The following is a 7200-nucleotide window of genomic DNA, read 5'->3' as shown; positions in this document are numbered from 1 at the left end:
GGGATAAAAATTGATGCAACTTATTTTTGGAATATATGGAAAATTCCGGAAGAAAAATCCACGTGAGACGGTGCCCGAGGTGGCCACGAGGTAGGGGGCGCACCTGCCGCCCCTGACCCTCGTGGGCCACCCGTAAGGCAGTTGATGCCCTTCTTCGGTCGCAAGAAAGATAATTTTCGGGAAAAAAAATCACGGCCAAGGTTTTGATCCAATCGGCATTAGGGATCTCCATATATACCCGAAACAGTGAAAGGGCAGCAGAACAGAACGCAGAAACAGAGAGAGACAGAGAGACAGATCCAATCTCGGAGGGGCTATCGCCCCTCCCATGCCATGGAGGCCAAGGACAAAAGGGGAAACCCTTCTCCCATCTAGGGAGGAGGTCAAGGAAGAAGAAGACGAAGGGGCCCCCTCTCTCCTTCTCTTCCGGTGGCGCCGGAATGCTGCCGTGGCCATCATCATCATCACCGCGATCTACACCAACACCTCTGCTATCTTCACCAATATCTCCATCACCTTCCCCCTCTATCTATAGCGGTCCACTCTCTCGCAACCCGCTATACCCTCTACTTGAACATGGTGCTTTATGCTTCATATTATTATCCAATGATGTGTTGCCATCCTATGATGTCTGAGTAGATTTTCGTTGTCCTATCGGTGGTTGATGAATTGCTATGATTGATTTAATTTTCTTGTGGTTATGTTGCTGTCCTTTGGTTCCCATCATATGATTGCGTGCGTGGATCACACCCTAGGGTTAGTTGTATGTTGATAGGACTATGTATTGGAGGGCAAGGGTGACAGAAGCTTCAGCCTAGCATAGAAATTGATGCATACATGATTGAAGGGGGACCAATATATCTTAATGCTATGGTTGGGTTTAACCTTAATGAAAGTTAGTAGTTGCGGATGCTTGCTAATAGTTCCAATCATTAGTGCATAGAATTCCAAGTAAGGGATGACATGCTAGCAGTGGCCTCTCCCACATAATACTTGCTATCGGTCTAGTAAAGTAGTCAATTGCTTAGGGACAATTTCACAACTCTTACCACCACTTTTCCACACTCGCTATATTTACTTTATCGCTTCTTTACTTACAACATCCCCTACCTTTTATTTACTTGCTTTTTATTATCTTGCAAACTTATCCAACAACACCTACAAAGTACTTCTAGTTTCATACTTGTTCTAGGTGAAGCAAACATCAAGTGTGCGTAGAGTTGTATCGGTGGTCGATAGAACTTGAGGGAATATTTTTTCTACCTTTAGCTCCTCATTGGGTTTGACACTCTTACTTATCAAAAACTATTGCGATCCCCTATACTTGTGGGTTGTCAAGACCTTTTTTTGGCGCCGTTGCCGGGGAGCAATAGCGTGGGGTGAATATTCTCGTGTGTGCTTGTTTGCTTTATCACTAAGTAATTTTTATTGGTTTGTTCTTAGTTGTTTTCTATCTTTAGTTATGGGTAGGAAACGCAAAATACCAAAAAAATTAGTTGTACCTACTAAACCAACGGTTGAAGAACCACTCAAAATCTATCACACTGCTGAAGCTTATTACTTGGATCATCTTCGATCCCTATGTGCTCGTGCTGAAACCCCAACTAGCTTAGTTGAGGGAAAATCTTTAGATGAGCATGCTTGTTATGTGCGACACCGAATATCTGAAAAAGTGAAATCTTTACTGGGTCAAATTCATCGTTTGCAATGCTATGCTTGGAATTTATGTGAAATATATGATTATACTTGTTGTTTTGAAGACCCTAAGAAACACCTTCCCTACCAATGTTTGTTTAGTGATAATGGAATCGTATCCTCTTATGCTAAGGGTGTTTATAGTTACTATGCTGTTCAACAAATTGAAGAATTTGTTGCTTTTAAGGGTGCTTACGAAATTGCTTCTTTGATTGAAAAGTATGATGCTACTCTTTACAAATCTGAAAATTTTGCCATACTTAAATATTGCTATGATAATTATGCTTATAATGCCTATGTTGAACCATATATGGAGGACTACTCCGCTATCCAAGAAGAGACTAATATTTTGCATGAGTCTATGGAAGAAGAAATTGATGAAACTGTGAGCTCATTGGATGAAAAAGATGATGAGGAGAGCGAAGAACAAAAGGAGGAAGAGCAGATTAGCTACCCGTGCCCACCTTCTAATGAGAGTAACTCTTCAACTCATACATTGTTTAATTTCCCTTCGTGCTTACCGAAGGATGATTTCTATGATGATTGTCATGATCCCGTTGATTCTCTTGACATATCCCTTTTTGATGATGCTTGCTATGCTTGTGGCCAAGATGCCAATATGAATTATGCTTATGGAGATGAACTTGCTATAGTTCCTTATGTTAAACATGAAATTGTTGCTATTGCACCCACACATGATAGTCCTATTATCTTTTTGAATTCTCCCTACTACACTATATCGGAGAAGTTTGTACTTATTAAGGATTATATTGATGGGTTGCCTTTTACCGTTACACATGATGATTTTGATGAATATAATATGCATGTGCTTGCTGCTCCTACTTGCAATTATTATGACAGAGGAACTATATCTCCACCTCTCTATGTTTCCAATATAATAAAATTGCAAGAAACTGTTTATACTATGCATTGGCCTTTACTATGTGTGCATGAATTGTTCTTTTATGACATGCCGATGCATAGGAAGAGAGTCAGACTTCGTCATTGCATGATATATGTTACTTTGTGCTCACTACTAAATTACAAATCATTGTTAATTAAAATTGGCTTTGATATACCTTGGGATCCGGGTGGATCCATTACTTGAGCACTATATGCCTAGCTTAATGGCTTTAAAGAAAGAGCTGCCAGGGAGACAACCGGAAGTTTTAGAGAGTCATTTATTTCTGTTGTGTTCTTTTATAAATTTTAAATATAAAAATAATGTGCCAAGGTTTGCCTTTAGGATGTTTACATTGGTTTGTACGGTGCAGGACAGAAACTTTGGCTGTAGTGCGCGATTTTACATTTTTAGCTGGAACGTCAAATGGTTCTGATTCTTTTTGCACTATCTTCCTATACAAATTTTTTATTTTTCATAATTTTGATAGAAATTTTCAAGTATCAGAAGTATGGTGAATGTTCAGATTATTACAGACTGTTCTGTTTTAGACAGATTCTGTTTTTGATACATAGTTTGCTTGTTTTGATGAAACTATCGATTCATATCAGTGGATTAAGCCATGAAAAAGTTATATTACAGTAGAAACAATGCAAAAACAAAATATGAATTGGTTTGCAATAGTACTTATAGTAATGATTTGCTTTATTATACTAACGGATCTTATCGAGTTTTCTGTTGAAGTTTTGTGTGGATGAAGTGTTAAGATGATCGAGAAGAGCTCGATGTGAGAAGAAGGAAGAGAGGCAAGAGCTCAAGCTTGGGGATGCCCGAGGCACCCCAAGTAAATATTCAAGGATACTCAATCGTCTCAGCTTGGGGATGCCCTGGAAGGCATCCCCTCTTTCTTCAACAAGTACCGGTATGTTTTCAGATTCGTTTCGTTCATGTGATATGTGATCTTGGAGCATCTTTTGCATTTAGTTTTCATTTTTTATTTTATGCACCATGCTGGTATGAGGTAGTCCTTGGTTTATTTATAGAATGCTCTATGCACTTCACTTATATCTTTTGAGTATGGCTTTATAGAATGCTTCATGTGCTTCACTTATATCATTTGAAGTTTGGACTGTCTGTTTCACATAGAAAACCGACATTTGTAGAATGCACTTTGATTCACTTAGATTTGTTAGAGTGTGGGCATATCTTTTATAGAAAGAATTAAACTCTCTTGCTTCACTTATATTTATTTAAAGAGATAACAGGAATTGGTCATTCACATGGTTAGTCATAAAATCCTACATAAAACTTTTAGATCATTGAATATGATATGTTTGAATCCTTGCAATAGTTTTGCAATATAAAGATGGTGATATTGGAGTCATGCTAGTGGGTAGTTGTGGATTAGTAGAAATACTTGTGTTGAGGTTTGTGATTCCCATAGCATGAGGTATTTATTGATTGTCTTCCTTATGAGTGGCGGTCGGGGACGAGCCATGGTCTTTTCCTACAAATCTATCCCCCTAGGGGCATGCATAGTAGTACTTTGCTTCGAGGGCTAATAAACTTTTGCAATAAGTATGTGAGTTCTTTATGACTAATGTTGAGTCCATGGATTATACGCACTCTCACCCTTCCATCATTGCTAGCCTCTCTAGTACCGCACAACTTTCACCGGTACCATAAACCCACCATATACCTTCCTCAAAACAGCCACCATACCTACCTATTATGGCATTTCCATAGCCATTCCGAGATATATTGTCATGCAACTTCCATCATCCTCATATACATAACTTGAGAATTCATTTTCATATTGCTTTGCACGATCGTAAGATAGCTAGCATGATTTTTTGATGGCTTGTCCGTTTTTTGATGTCATTGGTATGCTAGATCTTTGCACATCCCAGTACACTGCCGTAGGCATTCATATAAAGTCATATCTTTGTTCTAGATCAAGTTGTAATATTGAGTTGTAAGTAAATAAAAGTGTGATGATCATCATTATTAGAACATTGTCCCATGTGAGGTTATCAAAATAAAAGTGGCCAAAGAAGCCACCCCCCAAAAGAGAGAGAGAGAGAGAGGCCAAAGAAGCCTACAAAAAAATAAAAAAATAAAAAAATGAGAGAAAAAGAGAGAAGGGGCAATGTTACTATCCTTTTACCACACTTGTGCTTGAAAGTAGCACCTTGTTCTTCATATAGAGAGTCTCTTGAGTTATCACTTTCATATACTAGTGCGAATTTTCATTATAGAACTTGGCTTGTATATTCCAACGATGGGCTTCCTCAAATGCCCTAGGTCTTCATGAGCAAGCAAGTTGGATGCACACCCACTTAGTTTCAGTTTGAGCTTTCATATACTTATAGCTCTAGTGCATCTGTTGCATGGAAATCCCTACTCACTCACATTGATATCTATTGATTAGCATCTCCATAGCCCGTTGATACGCCTAGTTGATGTGAGACTATCTTCTCCTTTTTGTCTTCTCCACAACCACCATTATATTCCATTTATAGTGTTATATCTATGGCTCACGCTCATGTATTGCATGAGGGTTGAAAATGCTGAAGCGCGTTAAAAAGTATGAACCAATTGCTCGGCTTGTCATCGGGGTTGTGCATGATGTGAGTATTTTGTGTGGTGAAGATGGATCATAGCCAGACTATATGATTTTGTAGGGATAACTTTATTTGGCTTTGTTATTTTGAAAAGACATGATTGCTTTATTAGTGGGCTTGAAGTATTATTGTTTTTTATGTCAAATGATAGACAATTGCTTTGAATCACTCGTATCTTAATATTCATGCCATGATTAGATATGTGATCAAGATTATGCTAGGTAGCATTCCACATCAAAAATTATCTCTTTTATCATTTACCTGCTCGAGGACGAGCAGGAATTAAGCTTGGGGATTCTGATACATCTCCGTCGTATCTATAATTTTTTATTGTTCCATGCCAATATTCTACAACTTTCATATACTTTTGGCAACTTTTTATACTATTTTTTGGACTAACATATTGATCTAGTGCCCAGTGCCAGTTCCTGTCTGTTGCATGTTTTATGTTTCGCAAAATATCCATATCAAATGGAATCCAAACGAGATAAAATAGACAGAGCTTATTTTTGGAATATTGGGAAAATTCCGGAAGAAAAATCCATGCGAGATGGTGCCCGAGGTGGCCACGAGGCAGGGGGCGCGCCCCTGACCCTCGTGGTCCACCCGTAAGGCGGTTGATGCCCTTCTTCGTCCACAAGAAAGCTAATTTTCATAAAAAAAATCATGGCAAAGGTTTCGATCCAATCGGAGTTACGGATCTCCATATATACCCGAAACGGTGAAAGGGCAGCAGAACAGAACGTAGAAACAGAGAGAGACAGAGAGACAGATCCAATCGCGGAGGGGCTCTCGCCCCTCCCATGCCATGGAGGCCAAGGACCAGAGGGGAAACCCTTCTCCCATCTAGATAGGAGGTCAAGAAATAAGAAGACGGAGGTCCCCGCTCTCCCCTTCTCTTCTGGTGGCGCCGGAACACTGTCGTGGCCATCATCATCATCATCACCGCGATCTACACCAACACCTCCGCCATCTTCACCAACATCTCCATCACCTTCCCCCTCTATCTACAGCGGTCCACTCTCTCGTAACCCTCTATACCCTCTACTTGAACATGGTGCTTTATGCTTCATATTATTATCCAATGATGTGTTGCCATCCTATGATGTCTGAGTAGATTTTCGTTGTCCTATTGGTGGTTGATGAATTGCTATGATTGATTTAATTTGCTTGTGATTATGTTGATGTACTTTGGTGCCCATCATATGATTGCGCACATGGATCACACCCTAGGGTTAACTATATGTTGATAGGACTATGTATTGGAGGGCAAGGGTGACATAAGCTTCAGCCTAGCATAGAAATTGATGTATACGGGATTGAAGGGGGACCAATATATCTTAATGCTATGGTTGGGTTTTATCTTAATGAACATTAGTAGTTGCGGATGCTTGCTAATAGTTCCAATCATAAGTGCATAGAATTCCAAGTAAGGGATGACATGCTAGGAGTGGCCTCTCCCACATAATACTTGCTATCGGTCTAGTAAAGTAGTCAATTGCTTAGGGACAATTTCACAACTCCTAACACCACTTTTCCACTCTTGCTATATTTACTTTATCGCTTCTTTACTTACAACAGCCCCTACCTTTTATTTACTTGCTCTTTATTATCTTGCAAACTTATCCAACAACACCTACAAAGGACTTCTAGTTTCATACTTGTTCTAGGTGAAGCGAACGTCAAGCGTGCGTAGAGTTGTATCGGTGGTCGATAGAACTTGAGGGAATATTTGTTCTACATTTAGCTCCTCATTGGGTTCGACACTCTTACTTGTCGAAAACTATTGCGATCCCCTATACTTGTGGGTTATCACATCACACAATCTCACATTCATCTATTCAACCAACACAAAGAACTTCAAAGAGTACCCCAAAGTTTCTACCGGAGAGTGGGCGCGCCCCTGACCCAAAATAAATTCCCGTATCATTATTAGAACATTGTCCCATGTGAGGTTATCAAAATAAAAGTGGCCAAAGA

Source organism: Triticum dicoccoides, chromosome 5A (genome assembly GCF_002162155.2).
Source record: "Triticum dicoccoides isolate Atlit2015 ecotype Zavitan chromosome 5A, WEW_v2.0, whole genome shotgun sequence".
Lineage (NCBI taxonomy): Eukaryota > Viridiplantae > Streptophyta > Magnoliopsida > Poales > Poaceae > Triticum > Triticum dicoccoides.
Note: the sequence above shows the minus strand (reverse complement) of the source record.